The sequence below is a fragment of the Cyprinus carpio genome, chromosome B23, assembly GCF_018340385.1.
Source record: "Cyprinus carpio isolate SPL01 chromosome B23, ASM1834038v1, whole genome shotgun sequence".
In the NCBI taxonomy this organism is placed as follows: domain Eukaryota; kingdom Metazoa; phylum Chordata; class Actinopteri; order Cypriniformes; family Cyprinidae; genus Cyprinus; species Cyprinus carpio.
Genome location: NC_056619.1, coordinates 11775049 through 11794845, shown reverse-complemented (window position 1 = coordinate 11794845; position 19797 = coordinate 11775049). Strand labels below are relative to the sequence as shown.

Genomic DNA, 19797 nt, shown 5'->3' with positions numbered 1-19797 from the left:
ATTTACTTACAGAGTTTAAATATCACTTTTCTGACTTTTCTTTTCTCTGAATTCTTATTTTATATTTCTTAATTCTGTGTTTTTTCGCCATTTATCATAAAATATTATGTAAAAAATGGTGCTTTAACTAATATTTTATCAAAAATATAAGCTTTAGAATTGGTCCTTTAATCTATGTAGGAGCTGACATCATTTACTTCCATTGTAAGTACCTGACTTTAACTGAGATTTTAACATTGGTTGTCGACATTAACTTATATTGAACCAATTACATTGCTTCATTCATTTAAATATGAATTCACATTAAAATTCAAACACACACTTAGAGCAGAGCATAGCTCCCATTTGTCAGTCATGCAATTCTTAAACCTATATTAAGTCATGCATTAGTTTTACTTAGCAGCAGCATCGCATTTCTTCAAAGACTGACAGGGTCCCAGTAAGGTTACCCACTGCATGTATCCATTCAGTTATTAATGTTTTGACAGTGTTCAGGCATATACTTCAACATTATGAATGTCTTAAAATCCTTTTCTGCATGTATGTGAATTGCTAACAGGCAAAAACTGACCCTGTGATGTTTTATTTTCTAAGTGAGTAGCTACTGTAGCCTGTTTTCAAAGCACAGAGACAGAATTTTGATTTGATGTAACACTATTCCCATGCTCTGTTTGGCAGAAGCCATTTCAGAAAAAAGTTTATGAAGGTTAAAGGGGCATAAGAAATGTGGGGGAGTTATATTGACATGCAAATGAGTAAATTGCGTGTAAACGGTCAAGTGTCATGGGCTTTCCCTTAAATCAGATTTTATACTCTTCCACAAATACATGCATCAGTGCAACTGGCAACCACATACAGTACTGTAGAATACAGTATGTACTGTACATAGCTACTGTAAACAGTTTGTTTTGTGTTTTGTAAGAGGGCATTCAAAAAAATCTATTTTTGCATTTAAAAAACACAAGACTCATGTAGTGATGGTTGCTTTCGAAACACTGCTTCAGGGAAGCTTTGAATCAGTGGTTTAGATCTTGACTCACCAAGTATTGTGAATTCAGAAAAAAAATTGGTTTTGTTGAAACATACCATTTCTAACCTTCGAAAATGTGATTGATTTAGAAAGCAATTGGTTTAATTGATATAGAGTTTTGAAAATCTTAGTTTCGCCAATCGCTAGTTCATTAAAAACCTCTCCAAGGTCTAGAGATGCAGTTCTTACAATTTGATCTTCTTTTAACTTGTGCACCACATTTTTAGAACACTGCTATGCTGCAAAAAATGGCAATCCATCCATCCATGTGTTTACAGAGAAAAATGCAGTGGAATGCAATGTTTCATTTGCTCAAGAATGCAACTTACAGATCAACTTAATGCTACATCGCTGTTTATAATGCTACATCGCTGTTTATGTAATAATTGCAAATACATATAACTATAACACACTCACATAAATTGTCCACATCTATTGAAGCCTGTTAGAAGGTAATTGCGACTTTTATCTTACAATTAAGATTTCTGAGTTTACATCTCATAATTCTGTCTTTATTCTCTGAATTCTGACTTTACATCTTGCAGTTATTTTTTGTTGTTGTTGTTGTTTTTTAAAGGTAACTGTTACTTTTATCTTACAAATCTTACTCTTCTCAGATTTGTCAGTTCTAAATTTCACAATTCTTGACTTTTTACTCCTAGAAATGCAAGGAAGCAAGTCAAAATGGTGAGATATGAACTTAACACTGCAAGAAAGTCTGAACTGAGATCACAATACATACTTTAATACATTTTTTTTTTCGCTTTAATGGTGGAAACAAGGTTCATAAATTCTCACAATAAAACAAAACACTGGATGATTAGTTTTTGAGTGTGTTTATGTTTTTTAATTTTATTTGTTTTGATCAATGTTTCATCGATTCACTTAAGTCATTCATCAAGTTCAAGTCATTTAAATAATCTTTTTTTGTATTATATAAACAATTCATATTTTAATTATTTTTACAAGATAATAGCCTATATTTTAATACATTTTTGATTGCTGTATTGCTAATTGTGTTTATAGGTTTATTGATAACATTTAAAGTAAAATGATGTGTTCAAATGTCATTGTTATGATCCAGGTAAATACTGCTTTGAATGCAAAATAAATAAAATGATATAATCTGATATAATATACAATAATATACACAGTAGCTTGTGCCACTATATTCATCGTTGTCTTTTTTTTCCGTAAAATTTAATTAACTCTTATGAAGAAACTTGCAGTGTAAAGAAGACCCTGCTAAATGCATTACCTAGAAATTGTGTGCTATAGGTTGTGAGAAAAACTGCAAAAAGTTGTTATTTTTGTTATTTTCACAGTACATGGTTATCACCTAAACCTGTTAGAAAACAACAAGCAAGCAAATCTCCTGTGTATATGGCTCAATCTTGACATATCAAACAAGCTCTGTTTTTATCAAACAGACAGCTGTTTTCTCCAATTAAAAAAAAAAACAAAAAACACTTAGGGAGTGACCAGAACTGTCTAAATCCTATCAGCAACAACCTAACCACTGAGAAATATCTTGCAAATCAACAGCCAGCAGTATGTGCCTGCTTCAGCATAGCTGATCTGTCTGTAGGTCTTTGCAGCATGTATGCATCTGTTTGAAGCTCTTTTTGTCTCTGCTGTCCCATGTTGCATGTTGTGGGTGTGTGTGTGTGTGCTGTGTGGTGTGTTTGTGTGCGCAGTTTAGACAAAGCAGTGTTGTGATTATACAGTCCACAGTGTGCAGCCTTGATAGAGGCTCATCTGTGGTGATACTAATGCTTTTGAACAGCTCCAGGTGTGCAGCATGCCGCGTTTGATTCCTTTCTCCCTTCTCCCCAAAACCTTTACTGTATGTCCGCCCCAGGGTCTGACAGCTGGAATGGGCTGACCTATTTACCACAGTCGAGGAAGAAGTCTCTGTTGTGGGCTGGGGTACCACATCTCATCCACAGAGAGAGAATAATGAATGAGAACAACAAAAAGCACTACAGCACAGTTTGTAGAATTCTACAGAGCTTTAAATTACACTTCAGATGAAACATAATTTACATCTTCCATCTGATGTACTGTAATATGAGGCAACACACAGTGTTTGTTGGAGAGCACTTCAAGCAAACAAGCCTGGAAAGAGAGGCCTGTTTGAAGATGTTTTCAGTTTTAATGTGATTCAAACAAGTAAATGAATAAATAGCATAATATAACGTTTGAAACTTTAGTTATTTTGGGGTACGTCAATTAATATATAGTTTTTTTTTCTTCAGGACAGCAGTAAAGATTTTAGCTGAAACTGTGGTGATTCATAAAGTCAGTGGCTACCATCACTTTCAGAGTCTATTTTATTTTGATTATATTTGGTTATTTTTGATTATATAGAGATGATTTTGCTTCATAAGACCTCAATAAAACATCAGGTGCCATGGGTATTAATAAATCATATACAAGCAATGTAAAATTAATACCCATGGCACCTGATGTTTTATTGAGGTCTTATGAAGCAAAATAATCAGTCAGTGCAAGAAACTGAACATTGTTATGGCATTATTACATAATCTTGGACATTATCTTGGATGGCCTACTGGTGAATAAATTAACAGCAAATCAAATTAACAGTAAACTATTATTTTATGATCACAGCTTCCATTATTTAAAATAACAGTAAATACATTTGCAATGCTGATCGTGTAACACTGAAGTAATGATGCTAAAATTATATTTTACAATATAGCTGTTTTTACTGCATTTCTATCATATTTTACAATCTTTTCTTTTACATTTGTAAAATTAAATATTTTTACATGTATTTTTCATTATGTAATTTTACTGTTTTGTAATAGTTTGAACAGCAGCTTTTGATACCAACCTTTCAGATAAATAATATAAAAAATATATAGAGAGAAAGATCTATACATTTTGCCACTGTAACTGTGCTACAAGACCCCTAAAAATATCAGCAATGGCAGGAGTGTTTGAAACGTGTTATTTTTTTTACAGTTCCCTTTGATGCTGCTAAATAACATACTGTGGCTTTAATGGGATCGGTCTGAAGGGGAATATTGTTAGGAGGCATCCCACACTCTGTCTTGTTTAAGCTCTGTTTGTCTCTATCTTTCTCAGCTGTATCTCAGGGGAATTGAAGCTAATGAACTTCAAGGGGATATGAAACCTAGTGTAATACTGTTGGGATTTGCCCTTTGTACGGAATCAAAGCCACTACTGTTTGAGTGAGATAAAAACACATGCTTTCTTAAAGTTCATGAAAGAACTTCTCCACTCTACTCAGCTCTGATGAGAGAGTGTTCTTCACAAATGCTCATTTTCTCTCTCTCTGCTCTCTGTTCTTATTTCTCATTATCATTTTTTTCTCTTCTGGGATTCCCTTTTTTTTGAGGGTCATCTTCTCTCAGGCAATATTAGTAGCACACCTGTTCAAACAACTGAACAAAGCAATTTAAGGCCAGCAGATCATATCATGGTGGGGGGAGGTAATATTTAAATTTGATCCAACTATGATCTGTCAGTGATTCTTCTGTGTCTAAGGATACAGGTGTTTGCAATTTAACACATTTCTAGATTCATTTCCATGTACAAATAATTTCGGACATTGTTCATTTTCAACGAGAGTTGACATTTATGTCGACAGATGCATCAAAGACAACTGGCAAACTTTATGCAAATTAGCAGCAATTGCCAATGATGCGCCGGTTGAATAACTACTAGCTGACAATATGAAGTGGTTTATTTTGCTATAGAGTGAAATGGTGAGTGTGATTTCACCAAGTACAACATCCTTGTTGATCCTGGGACAACATTCCAATCAACCAATCAGAATTGAGATATTACTTTTCAAGAAATATCTGCTTTAGGCTTACAATCAGGGTTAGGTGCTTCTACATCTTTGTTAATCAGCTATCATTTCCCTCTGATTTTAGGGAATAAATTATGGGTAGGGTTAGGTTTAGGGGTAGGGATTGGGTTGTTAAGTCTGTATTTTTGGACAATAATGTTGATCCAGGATCATCAGAAGATGCTGATCCAAAAACATGTCTGTCTTGGCAAAATCACAGTGACCAGAGTGAAACAGCCCATCCACTTATTTCAGCAGCCTTGATTTAAAAGATTTATTTCCATTTTCAATTTTCATTTTTCATTTTTTTTTTTTTTTTTAAATAGGGATTTAAAAAATAAAATAAAATTGTTATAAGCCATGAACCAAACCAGCCACCTATGAGGTGAATCACAACTTTGATTTAAAGCAAAAAAAGTATTTGAAAATCGCACAAAAAGACAAAGTTAAGAAAATGCTAGTAAATTTAAACCAATAATTAAAAGCAAACACCACGATAAGAAATGAGAATTTCCACATGGAACTATTTCTTTTGAATAGAAAGATCGAAATGGGCTTTACAGAATACTTTAACTCGTCAAAACTTTTTCCACCACTTCTCAACCTCCCCCAACCATACAATTGTGTACGACAAGGCCACAAGATTACAGTGCGCGAACGACACCACACCTCTTACCCCACAAAAACCCAAATTACACGACACTGCAAATGCCATCACATCAATAAACAAACACACAAGACCAACACACAATCTATTTCATTTCAGGATGTTTGTATTATGTTTTTTCACCTGGTTCCTTGCAAATATGCACAAACATATAAAGATTTAAGTAGTTTGAGAGCTCAAGGTGATCCTGATATAATGTCATGCAAAGTGATCCTGAGTGCAGGCACGTAATGAGTGTTCTTTTGGCATAAAAGTACCTTGCAATTGTCAGAGCTTTTTATGGGTAATGTGAGTCTTTCACCATGAATTCTGCTGGTTAAACATGGACTATTAAATAAAAAAAAAAAAAAAAACAAAAAAAAAAAAAGTTGCAATAATGTGGGACTGAGTGGGGCTCCAACAAAAGCAATTTACCATTAGATTAAACAACATCGTAGGGTAGTCGTATTAACGGTTTATAGACTATTGTTCCAAAATAATTTCCCAGTTAGAAAATACAATAAGATTTTACTTCTTTCTCAACCATGCCACTGTATAAAGACTGGCTTACATTTGTACACCAAACAACTCACCAATAAAATACATGTGTGGGCATAGAAATATGTGTTTTGAGTTATTTTATAATTATTACCTGTATATATTTAAAGCGATCCTATAAGAAAAATGCAAACAATTATTACAATACTATTAAAATTATGTCTTCTTGAACAAAAAAAATGGCATTCAGAGTGTGTAAAAGAACGTTACACTAAAGTCAGTTGAACCCGAATATGAACAGTTTTGCTATGCATCGTTAAAAAATCAAGTGTGTCAGATATCCGTTTGTAATCCGTGTGGCTGGAAATAGGAACAATTCAACACAGGGAACTCCAACTCACCAACCGCCAGAGATTTAATCAAGTTGTGTCCAGTAGTGAAAGGGGCTTGGACTATTGTGTAAGAGGTTGGTGATGGAAAAAAGATAGAAAAGGTAGTGCAAGAAGGAGGATGGGGTACTGGGGGATTAGAATTTGTTTAAAGAAGGTAAATTGCTTGTCAACTAAATACATTTGCTCGTCTTTGAGTGCCAACTGATTACCATGAGATAAACACCTGCATAGTTGGCATGGTGATATCCTTGCTCTTTAGTTTTGTTTTGCATCCTCAGCACTTAGAACAGACCTGCTGACGCATTGTAAACTTGGCCTTCGTGTTTTATAGCTTTGTTTTGCAATATAATTTGACATAAATTAACCAGCAATATGATGTAATTTATTTATTTATTTAAGTAGTTTTATTTATTTTCATGTTATATAAGTGATGGAAAACGTTTTTTTATTTATTATTATTAATCCAGTTTTAAAATTGCAGTCTGCAGCCAACGTATGTACGAGGAATAAGGCACATCTGGTTACATTTATATTTAATGATTGATCTGAAACAGAGAAAACCGCTCTGTAGATTGATGGACAGAGGAAGTGTAAGCACCTGTCTGAGCTGATGACAGATTTTCATGCCGACAGCTGAGTTTAATTAACAGACCCCTAAAAATATGGTATACATCACATCGGAATCTCCTCGGATTAAATCTTCCGGTTGGCCACCAACTGTATTGGGCCTAAAGAAAACATTACTGTGCATCTCTAAATTTGTGTCCCTCTTCAAATCCTTGCTGTTTTGTCTAATTTTGGATCTGAACAATACAGGAGAGAGAAGTACAGTATGATTTTCATCTGGTAAAAAACAGATGCAGTATTTGATCTGTACAGAACCACATACGATATGTAGACTTCTGTCACTGGGGATGACAGTCAGTGCACATCTTGTTTTCTGACGGATGTTCCAAGGGAACATGAGATATCATCAATTATCAGCATGCAATGAAGTGATGGTGATTCTTGCTATGAATATATTTGCTATCTTTGGATGGCTTTAAATAACATCTATGTAACTTTGGCTGTTGTTGCCGTTATAGTATCACATTTCTGATGCTAAATAAAGTTTTTGAAATATGTTTATAAGTGTACTAAAGTTAAAAAGTTTACCCAAAAATGTTGAAAATTTACTTACCCCCTAAGGCCAATTAGACAGATTGGAACAGATTTAGAAGAAATTTATCATTATGTCACTTGCCTCAACAAACTGATCCTCTGCAGTGAAAATAGGTTGACGTTAGAATGAGAAGGAGGTTCAAAAAGGCTGTAAGTAAAAAATCTGACTGTGTATAAAGAAAACAAATTCATCATTAAGGGGGGGTGTGTTTTAATTAAACTGTTGCTTTTGATCAAATAAAACGAGTCCATTGTGCATGATAATGATCCTCTATTAGTGAAAAGGTGAGTATATCCTGTTGCCCTCTCCACATTAAATCTACCAACATATTAGTTTATAACGTCGTTTAGGTCTATTTGTATTTGTAAACAGAAACTTGATCTCTGCCTATTCGTCCTGAATCAGATGAGATGAATTTTTTAATTGGAGAAAGACACTCAAATTTGTTTTTCACAAACATGCAAGCTTTTCCACTACACAAGATGTTGATTGGATTTGTGGGATTGATAGTGATGTATTTTATCAGCTGTGTTGGACTCTCATTCTGATGGCACCCAATCACTGCCAGGAGCATCCACTGGTGAGAAAATGTGATGTCAAGAATTAATTGCTCCAAAGATGTTCCTATTGCTTTACTTTTGAAGCCTATTATCTCATTTAGATATCATGGGACATTTTGATATTGGAGTTAGTAAAAATCCTTTTTGCTCTTCGCCTACTAGGTTCATGAATCTAATTTATACAAGATGCATCATAAGAACCACTTAGCAGTCCAGGTAACAGGTTTTTAGTGCTTGTATCTACGTTTCAGCCACAAAATCTTGAGGTAAATATTCAAACACAGATACGTCTTGCTGTTCATAACTGAGGGATGGAAAAATAGACCACTCTAAAAGCTTTTCAAAACAAACTGTGATTGATTAAGTGTAGTGGAAAACAGTTAATCAAAAATAAATTGATGCCTAATGTTCTACCAAGTTGCCATGACATTCATTCTGGAGTGAGCTATTAAATATATGTATGGAAAACGTCTGTAAATTGCTTTCTACAAGATAAGATCAAGAAAAGCTGGTGTGACGATGCTGGTAACACAAATAGATATAAAAAGTTGTGCACCAAAACATAAATAAATCAAATAATTAAGAAAAATAGGACCAATCTAGAGATATATACAGTATAAGAAAATAAAAGGAATGTAAAAAATAATGTTACAATAAATTGTTAAAAATATAGAATGGTGTGATTATGAATTAAGCAAAACAATACAAAACCAAACCATTAATATAAACTTAACAAACACTACCCTTCCTACAGAAGCCGTTTCCTTCGGGGTGGAAGATGTTTGTCTTACGCTCTCCCCTCTGGTGGCCAGAGGAGGTGCAACAGCCCTCCCCAGCCTACACATAGCTGGTGGACATTTTTAGGCCAGATGAACCTTGTGAAGTCCCAGTCATCAAGCTTGCATGAGCATTTCCTCAGTGGGCTCTTGGGATTCTGCCCGTTGAGAAGGAAAGCTGCCTTTCTTCCTGACCTGAATCACGAGATCTCAAGGTCCTGGAAGCAGCCTTTCATCCTCCCATCTCACTAATGCAGGTGGCCGCTGACTTCAAAAACCTCATAGGTTCTGTGGAGCAGGGGTACGTCGCAGTCCCGGTGGTTGAGGACACACTCACTGCGCACCTCTCACTGACTTCCAGCCCCTCATGGAAGTTAAAACCCTCCCCTCCCATCTAAGCCTTGTAGGACCACTTTCCGAGTGTAATAACGGTAAAGTCCTTACATGGCATTGGAGGGACAGGCAGGTGTGCGCTGTCACACACCCATGGCCATCCTTCAGGCCTACCCAATGGAGGTGCCTGAAGCGAGATGGATGAGGGGGGCGGTGTAACCCCTTGAAGGCTCTTACAAAGCTCAAGTCAAGTCACCATTTATTTTATATAGTGCTTTAACCTAAAAAAGATTGCGTTCAAAGGCAATGCCCTGTGGTTGTGTATGAACAACATTAATGTGGAAATACAGTGTGTCAATAATGCAAAATGACAGTTAAAGGCAGTTCATCACTGAATTCAGTGATGTCATCATGCAGCTCAGTTCAGTTTTAAAATAGTATCTGTGCAATAATTTGCAATCAAGTCAATGATATTGCTGTAAATGATGTCGTCCCCAACTAAGCATGCCAGACGGCGGACCAGCGGCAAGGAAACCACAAACTACATCAGTGAACAGAATGGAGAAAAAAACTTGGGAGAAAAGGAAAGGAACACAAGGCTCAGTAGGTCGGGGGTCCAGTTCTCCTTGACCAGACGAAACAGAGCAGTTCAATTCCAGGCTGCAGCAAAGGTCAGATTGGCAGCAGGAAGAATCATCTGTTTCCTGTGGTCTTGTCCCGGTGGTCATCTGGAGACAAGGTATTTACGGGGATGATATTTATATGTCTCTGGGGGCTCTCGTTGTCCTGGTCTCCGCCGTCCTTTTCAGGGCTTGTAGGCAGGGTCCTTTCTAGGTGCTGATCCACCAATCTGGGCTGGATACGTACTGGTATCCGGGTGACTGCCAGTGACCCTCTGAACTTGGATACAGACTGGATCTGGGTGGCTATGCGCTGAACTCGGAATAAGAGAGAAACAGACTATTATTAGCGTAGATTGCCATTCTTCTACCGATTTGTAGCAAGTACATCGGGTGTCATGGAATATGGTGTTCACGGTTCCGGTTTACCTAATTAATGCATCCTAAAAATCCTTTACGGATATTTGGATATTAGAAAGCATATATAGTGTGGTTATGTGTAAGCTAGGTTAAAGAGATAGGGTCTTTAATCTAGATTTAAACTGGACAGAGGTGTTCCTGCCTCCCGAACAATGTTAGGTAGGTTATTCAGAGTTTGGGCGCTAATAGTAGAAGGATCTGCCTTCCCGCAGTTGACTTTGATATTCTAGGTATTATCAAAATTGCCAGAGTTTTGGAGAACGCAGGCAGGCTGTGGAGGACTATAATGTAACAAGAGCTTGTTCAAATACTGCGGGTGCCTAAAACCATTCAGGGCTTTATAAGCAATACGCAAGATTTTAAAATCTTATACGAGGTTTGAGAGGGAGCCAGTGCAGTGTTGACAGGTACTGGGCTAATATGATCATTATTCATGGTTTCTAGGTAAGAACTCTAGCTGCTGCACTTTTGGACTAACTGGAGTTTGTTTACTAAGCGTGCAGAACAACCCACCCAATAAAGGCATTACAAATAGTCCTAACTTGAGGTTATAAATGCTATGGATTAACATTTCTGTATTTGACATTGAGAGGCATTACGAGCCGTAATTTAGATATATTTTATGGAAAAAATTGCAGTTTTACACAAATGCTTAGAAACGTGGCTTTCTAAGGGAAAGGTTGCTATTAAATAGCACAACCTAGGTTCCTAACTGATGAAGAAGAACTGACCAGAGCAACCATCAAGTCTTAGACAACGTTCTTAGGTTTATTACATGCAGAGCTTTTAGGTCCCTTAATTATCATCTCTGTTTTTTCAGAAATTAGCAGTAAGAAATTACTCGTCATCCAGTTTTTTATATTGACTAGGCATTCCGTTAGTTTTTCAAATTGGTATGTTTCCCCGGGCGGTTCACAGCGAAAGAAAGAAATTATAGAGCTGAGTACCATCAGCCTAACATGTGAAAGATTAACCACCATGTTTCCTGATGATATTTCCCAAGGGTAACATGTAAAGTGTTGAAGAGTAAGGGCCCCCTAGTACGTGAGCCCGTTGAGGTAGTCCCTAATCATACTGCGCTTGTGATCGATATGATTTGTTTTACCTCTTCATTCACTGCTACGAATTGATGGCGGGTCATATAAGTACGATCTAAACCATGCTAATGCAACTTCCATTAATGCCAACAAAGTGTAATTGTGTTTTTCCAACGTGTTGTAAATATAATTGTGAGGATGTACTACCTTTTCTAGTATCTTGGACAGAAAAAGGGATATTTAAGATCGGTATATACATAACTAGTTCTTCTGGTCAAGTTGTGGTTTTTGATGAGCGGCTTAATGAACAGCCACTTGAAGGTTTGGGGAATATCCTAATAACAATGAGGAATTAATAATAGTCAGAGAGGATCGATGACTTCTGGAAGCACCTCTTTGTAGGGCTTAGATGGAATAGGGTCTAACATAAGGTTGTTGGTTAGATGATTAAAAGTTTAGAACAAATATTCCTCTCCTATAGTAGAGAGATGAGGGACACCTGTTCCTCAGGGGATGCTATAGTGCACTGCCTGAGTGATACTGAAGCGACGGCTGCATGTGTTACAATTTATCTTATCGTTATCCGATTGTTTGTAGAAAGTAAAGAGTTCACAAAGTCATTACTGCTGTGATGTTGGGAAATGTCACCACTTGTTGATGTTGCTTTATTTTTCATTAATTGCCAATGTATTCGAATAAATACCTGGGGGGTTATGTTGTTTTCTTCTAAAAGAGAGACGTAAAAGTAATCAGTTTAGCTGTTTTTAATGCTTTTTGTAAGATTAGGTTACTTTCCCTCCAAGCAATACGAAATACCTCTAGTTTTGTTTTCCTCCAGCTGCGCTCCCATTTTCTGGGCTGCTCTCTTTAGGGGTGCGAGTTTGTGCTCATTATACCACGTTGTCAGACTGTTTACCTTAACCTTTCCTTAAGCGTAAGGGAGAAAAACTGTATTTAAAATGCTAGGAAAAAGAGAAAGTCCATAGTTTCTGTTACATTATCAAGTTGTTTCTGACGGTTTTTGGATATGACTTAAAGGAATTGGGATACATCAGGAAGATTACTTACAAAGCAAGTCTTTTGTAGGTAGCACAGTGAATGGTTCTACCATACTTGATAACAAGAAGTAGAATTTACAGTTTTAGCTATATGAAGTTTGGAACAAAAACTAAATTAATTAATACTTGAGGATATCATTCACTTGGCTGTCAAATTTCAACCCCCATCCAACATCAATTACCCGTGACAGTATTAAATCTAGAGTATGATTTCGACAATGGAGTAGGCCTGAGCACGTGTTGTCTAAACCCCAATAGAGTTCAGAATGTCTCATATAATGCTGATTACCAATGCATTCTTTTTCACTATCAACATGTATATTAAAATCACCAACAATTAAAACTTTATCTGCAGCCCAGCACTAAACTCGGATGTAAAAATCAGCAAACTCTTTAATAAAGTCTGTATGGTGCCATGGTGGCAGGTATACAGTAGCAGTACAAACATTCACAGGGGATTTATCATAACATTTGTTTTCTCTGGATTAATGTATAGTTAACGCACCAATACTTCAAACGAGTTATACTTGAAGGCCTGCCCTCTGAGAAATCCTGAAAAACTATTGTTATAATTTGAAGCAACACCTCCCTCTTTACCTTTGGACGTGGCTCATGTTTATAACAGTAATTCTGGGGTGTAGACTTCATTTAAAATAAATGTAATCATCAGGTTTAGCAAGGTTTCTGAATAAAAACCAGTGTGCATCTAGATTATGATCAGTGATCATATTATTTACAAAAAAATGCTTCGTAGAAAGGGACCTGATATTCAATAAGCCAAGCTTTATCATTTGTTTATCCGTATTGCATCTGTTTTTTATTTGCTGAACCTCAATTAAATTGTTGCTCTTAAATTGGTTTGGATGTTTTTTGTATTTTCTAGCAGACACAGTCTCTATAGTGTGATATCTAGGTGAAAGAGTCTCTATGTGCTGAGAATTTAACCTGACTTCTTTGACGTGTGAGGCAGCTTTAAAAGCAGACGATCGGTTTAGCCAGTCTGTCTGCTTCCGGACTGGGGCCCAGTTAGTCAAGTACAAACCTGCTGCAAAGGCCCTGTTACCGGAAACCGAACAATGTACAGGACTCCCTGAGCTAGACGCATCCAAAGCCGTATCTAGAGCCCTCACATTCTTACTGTCCTCAATTTAAAGTTTGGATGGCGTGTCTCTAATTCTGAAATCTTCTCTGTCAGCCTAACTATTTCCATGCATTTATCACATGTGAATCCCTAGTCACCGACAGAGATAGATAAACTATACATGTGGCAAGCAGTGCAAATAACAATTAGCAGGAGAAACCATTACTCCAATGTGCTTGATGAAAGATTCTTACCACAGTTGTTTGATGAACTTGCCGAAAAACCGGAGAGAGAGAGTAGAGGAGAGAGAGGAGAGGAGAAAAGAAAACAGTGATAGGCACGAATGGGAACACTAATGACAAAGCTAACCAGTGCTAACGCGATGCAGGTGCACTGCACTCACGGATTTAAAATAAAAGTGAACGATCAAATTAGTCAGATAAGATTGATAAAAATATCAGAAAATATGGTGGGGATTAAGTTAAATTGTATCACTTTAAACAACAGAGAGTGGATAGTAATAGTAAAAGATTCTACAGAAAAAACAAAGCTACAAAAGAGTTACGATCACAAAACAGCAGCAAGGCAAGCAGGGAGGAATAACACTGTCCAACAGCTACACCCGCTGAGTGTCCCTTATGAGCACACAGCACGGGCAGTTGAACAGCAGTTTATGGCAGGTTTGGTGGTGGCTGAGTGGCTGCCCAGTTTGTTCAGTGCTGGAGTTCCTGCAAGATAAGTTTTCAGCTGGAACGACCATTACCACCCTGAGGTCTATATAGTGGCTTATTGCTGATCAAAGGGTCTCGGACGATGTCCCAACGGGGGTAGCATTGTTTGGTCTCCTCCGTTATTCATCGAGTTTAAGCGCTTGAGGCCGCTTCATCCTCTAGTTTCCCTTCTTGGGACCTTCTTTTTCTGTCCTGAAGGGGTTGATGGAGCCTCCTTTTGGAGCCTCTAGAGTCAGCTACTGAGAGGATTCTGATGCTAAAGGTTACTCTTTTGTTGGCACTGACCTCTTTAAAGCATGTAGGGACTTGCAGGCTCTCTCTGTCAGTGAGTACTGCATTGAGTTGCTCCTTGTCTGGTCAAGGTATTCTTGAGACCAGACCAGGTTATGTCCCCAAAGTTCTTTCTATGTCTTTTTGTTCGCAGGTGGTGGTAGTTTTTTGCAGGCTTTCTCTCCCTCCTCTTCGAAGTCGAGGACAGTAATCTTAATCTGCTCTGCCCTGTCAAGGGCCCTGATGTATGTGGACCATTTCAGTCAGGGCGTAAGTCCTACAGTTGGATGTTTTTGGTATGTTTTTTTTCTTTTTTGCCGGCCGCAGAGGGCTAGCCACATCAAACTTACACAGCTTCCCACTGGGTTGGGGAAGCTATTTCGATGGCCTACAAGGTGCACCATCTGCCTTCACCTCTAGACATCAGGGCTTATTCCCACCAGGGTGGTGGCTTTCTCCCAGCTTTGTTTTAGAACAGTGGTTCCCAATCCTGGTCCCAGAGAAACCCCACACATGCACATTTTAGATGTCTCCATATTCAAACTACCACCTGATTAAACTCATCAGATTATTAGTGAAGACTCCAAGACCTCAAATGTGTGTATCAGATAAGAGAAACACCAAAAGCGTGCAGTGTTAACTCTAGTTGGGAACCACTAGTTAGAGGGATTCCCCTGGAGGATATCGGTCTTTTTTATGGCGGCAGTTTGGTCCTCTCCCCATAACTTTTGTGAGGTTCTATAACCCTGATGTGAACACGTCCCCTGGCTCCCAGGTTTTTTTTCTGTTTGAGCCAGCTGTGTGTTTTAGTGTTCTGGTCTGTAAGACTTTTGGCAGCATGGTAGCTTGGCGTGTGTGGTTATTATTCCATTGCTTAAAGCTACACAGTCTGGGTTTATTTACGTTATCCCATGTTTTCTGAGTAGGGATCGAGAAGCTGTGTCTGCTGCCAAGCTCTCATGCTGTTGACCTGCTTCTTTGACAGAAAAATCTGAGGGGTAAGATGGCGCAAGCGCGGGGTCATGCCAATTACATATGAACGGTTAGGGACGGTATCTCATGCCATCAGCCAATGAATTGGCATGATTCTATATGGGCTTCAAAAAGAAAAAAAATATTGTAATATTTCACATTTTTGATCATATATTGCAGCTTTGATATGCATTTATTTCATAAACATTAAAAAAAATCTCCACCAACTCCACTTGTTTGATTGAATGTCATATTAAAATATATCTTTGACATTAAGTTTCAAAACTATTTTATACCAGTCAAATGGGACTGTAATGGTGGAAACCTCTTGATTAATGGCATTACACCCTATTTAGGGCCTCTTCCAAAGCTAAAAGACAGTCTTCTGTCATGTGGAAAACAATGCAGTAATATAAGGGTCTTTATATGATTGTCTCAAAAAAGCACACATGATCCAAGGGTCACAATCTCCCCCCGGCAATAACAAAAATCTCTCTTGGGGAACTTGTTCCATTTAGATTTTATGATTTCTACACTCCAAGGCCATAACTCATGTGTCTTGTTTTCACTTTCACTCTGTTTTAAAAAATATCCCTAAATACCTAAACAATCCAATCACATGTCACAGAGCGTGCCAGAAATATCCGATTCTGACAAACCGTATCCTCCTCATATAAAAATACATCTTGTGTCGCCTGCACATCCTGCGGCCAGTCTGGTAATTCGGTGGCTTATTTGATTTGGCCAGAGTGCTGTCCTGCAGGTCAGTGGAGCATGGCTCATCCAATCAAACACTGTGCAGTGTGAGGGAGTGTGTGTACATACGTGTGTGTATGTGGCGAAGGATGCAGTGTGAGAGTTGACGTATTAAGTTAAATACAGTAGATGGAGAAAATAAAAAACATAATACCCTTCACAGATGGTCTGGGATCTGAGGTATGGTCTCTGTGACAGATGGCTGGCAATATCTATTGGAATATCCAGCACAGGTCTCAGCCTAACAAAAAGCTAATTCAGAGCATTCTGGATGCATTGGGAAAAAATACAATAAACTCTATTATATTATATTATATTCTATTATAGTATATTATATTATATTATATTATATTATATTATATTATATTTTAAATTTAATGTAATGTAATGTAAAAAATGTAATTTATTCCTCTGATGGCAAAGCTGAATTCCCAGCAGTCATTACTCCATTTCATCTTATTATCAAACATACTGAATATTATGATACTGAAACATATTTTACAGAACGTTTTGATTAATAGAAAGTACAAAAGAACATCATTTATTTGAAATATAAACTTATATATATATCCATCCTTGCTGAATAAAAGTATTCATTGTTTTTTTTTTTTATAAATGTAAATTTATGTTTTTTAATGTGATAGTGCTGCAGTGCAGAGTATTAAATATGTATTTTTATTTTAAACTTATATCTTTCTTTGTTTTATACTTATTAAATCCTATAATTTTCTAAGTTTAAATAATAATTAAAAGATCTTCATTGTGATCTTGGACTTCTGGAGCCCACTCAACATAATTATATGTTATTATAGGTATTATATAGCTAAAACTACTGTAATGCCATTAAAAAATCATGTAATATATAAACATTAACTGAATAAAAAATATTTTAAAACCTATTTTATTTCAGTTAGTTGCCAAGGAAACATTTTCCTTCTTAATTTAGTTGAACTTGATGTGCTAAAAAATATTAAAACAACAACAACAACAACAAAAAAAAACTATTATATGAAAATCAATATTCCCAAAAACACAACAAATTAATAGACTTAAAGATAATATATATATATATATTATATATATATATATATATATATATTATATATATATATATATATATATATATATATATATATATATATATAAAATATTTATAACAGTGTCTTAATATTACTAAACCAACACTGACTTGAACCAAAATGTACTGTTAAACATAAAGTACTTCACACACTACCTGCTACCTATATTATGGATGATAGTCTACTGCATACACTCTGGGTGAGGTACAGATTTAGGAAAATATCAGAACCCAAATCTATCAGAACTTTTTATCAGAAAATAAAAATGTATAACAGCATCCTTTCTGTCTTTGCATTTTATATAGGAAAAGCAGCATTATGACTCACTTACCTCTTGAAATAATCAAGTGGCCTTGATTCACCTTGTTCATCTACTTCATCTGCATTTGCAAGCGTCACACTAAATGGTGCAAACTCCATAAAGTTATAAAGTACCAAAATATTATATACAGTATATCAAAATCCTGCACATGCCCTTCAAGGTCACCTGGGATCCAGCAATGTCGACTGACATGCCTAGATTATGTTTTAGATATACACTGTCCTGGTTGTAGAAGGTGATTAGTCTCCCATGCTGCTATAAAGGTCAAAACAGTGTCAACAAGCTGTCCAGCTTTATTGATCAGAATCAAACTGATGAATGCGACTGGTTGCTGTTGATTGCTCAAGTAAGTGTGTGTCATTTATAAACAGACTTCATCTGTGCAGTTCATGTGACAATACAACAGTATTTCATAATTCCAGTCCAATAGCTTCTCACTGTTATTACAGTCTGTAAAGCCTGTTCAGCTATCACGGATCAATACAGAGCCTCTGTAAGCTGCACTAATCACAGTACTGTGGTAGATATCAATCAAAACCCACTTCTCTTTTGCTTCTCACTGGATTTCAGTCCACACAATAGGGCAGGGAGTGAACACGACAGGAGAACAGGCTGGTCGGGGATGGGTGGGGGGTCTGTGGGGGGGGGGTAGCTCCAGACTCTGTGGAAAAAGGAGACTTCGTAGCAACTCAGAGACCCACAGGCTTGGCCCTGGGGACGGTAACTCTTGAAGCACCAAAATGTCTGTCAGGTCAGAAGAATCAGCAACCCGGGAGGACTCAGGAAGCAGGGCAGTAACCAACACAGCAGACACACACAAAGACAAGACAACATGGGAGAAAATAGATAGACACAAATCAGAAGTAAAAACTTGCAAAACTATTGTTTTTTTTTTTTTTTTTAGATTAGATTAGATTCAACTTTATTGTCATTATGCAGTACAAGTACAGAGCTAATGAAATGCAGTTAGCATCTAACCAGAAGTGCAATAATATAGTGTTTTATATAGTTATGAGTGAGTGGTGATATGATTTACAGAATGTACAGAAGAGTTGCTATATACAATATAAAGCAGAGTATGTACAGAATATTAATACGAATGCAATGTAGGATTATATGTACATCATGAACAGCAGCAACGTAAGAACAGTGGTAATAAGTACAGTTGGTTGAGTGTACAATAGTATTGTTGAAGAATGTATTCTATGCAAAATATCAGTAGTGCAATAATATTTTTATAGAAATAGTTTACTGTGCTTTGTACAGTAACAATGTTAGATTCAAGATTCAAGATTTTTATTTGTCACATACACAATTATATAGAGCATATATAACCAGCTGTGAAATGTGAGTCAGGTCCGCTCCATGGACAGTGCAATTATAAAGAATACAACACAGGTGAAAATATACATAAATATAGCTATGAAAGAATGAAATAAAAGTAAACAATAAAAATACAAGAATAAAATATAAAATATAAAAAGATGTATACTGTAGAATTAAATATACAGTGGAAAATAATGTGCATGAAAGTAAACTGTAGTCTTAAATATTAAGATACACAGGGATGTACAAGAGGCAATGTGCATATGTGCATTATACTGTAGTCTCAAATATTAAGATACACCAGGAATGTACAAGAGGCAAATGTGCAAACAGGTTGACACTTTCAGTATGTCAATGTGAGGTAGTGAATGATGAATATCTTACTGATAAAGTGAATATTAAGTGGAGACATGAAGATGTTAAGAGACTGGTTTTGAGTTTAGGAGCCTGATGGCCTGGGGGAAGAAACTCCTCCTAAGCCTCTCGGGTTTTGCTATCAGGCTACGGAAGCGCTTACCAGATGGCAGCAAAGTGAAAAGATGATTACTGGGGGGGTTGAGTCCTTGATGATTTTTTAACAGCTCTGCTTTTGCAGCGATGTGGAGCTGTGGGAAGACACACAGTCATGTGTGTAGAGTAGAGCAGGGAACTCAGGACACAGCCTTGTGGGGCTCCTACGTTCAGGGTGATGGAGTTAGAGGTGAACTGGCCTACTTTCACCACTTGAGGTCTACCGGTGAGGAAATCAAGAATCCAGTTGCATAGTGAGGAATTCAGGCCGAGGTCCATGAGTTTAGAAGCTAGCTTTATGGGGACTATAGTATTGAAAGCTGAGCTATAGTCGATAAATAGCAGCCTTACATAGTTCCTGTTATTGCTGTCAATGT

At 36.8% G+C, this 19797-nt stretch overlaps 1 pseudogene; it reads right to left on the bottom strand.

Annotated features, from left to right (window-relative positions):
- Nucleotides 1-19797, bottom strand: part of LOC109053911 — a 493897-nt pseudogene that overhangs the window by 81885 nt on the left and 392215 nt on the right.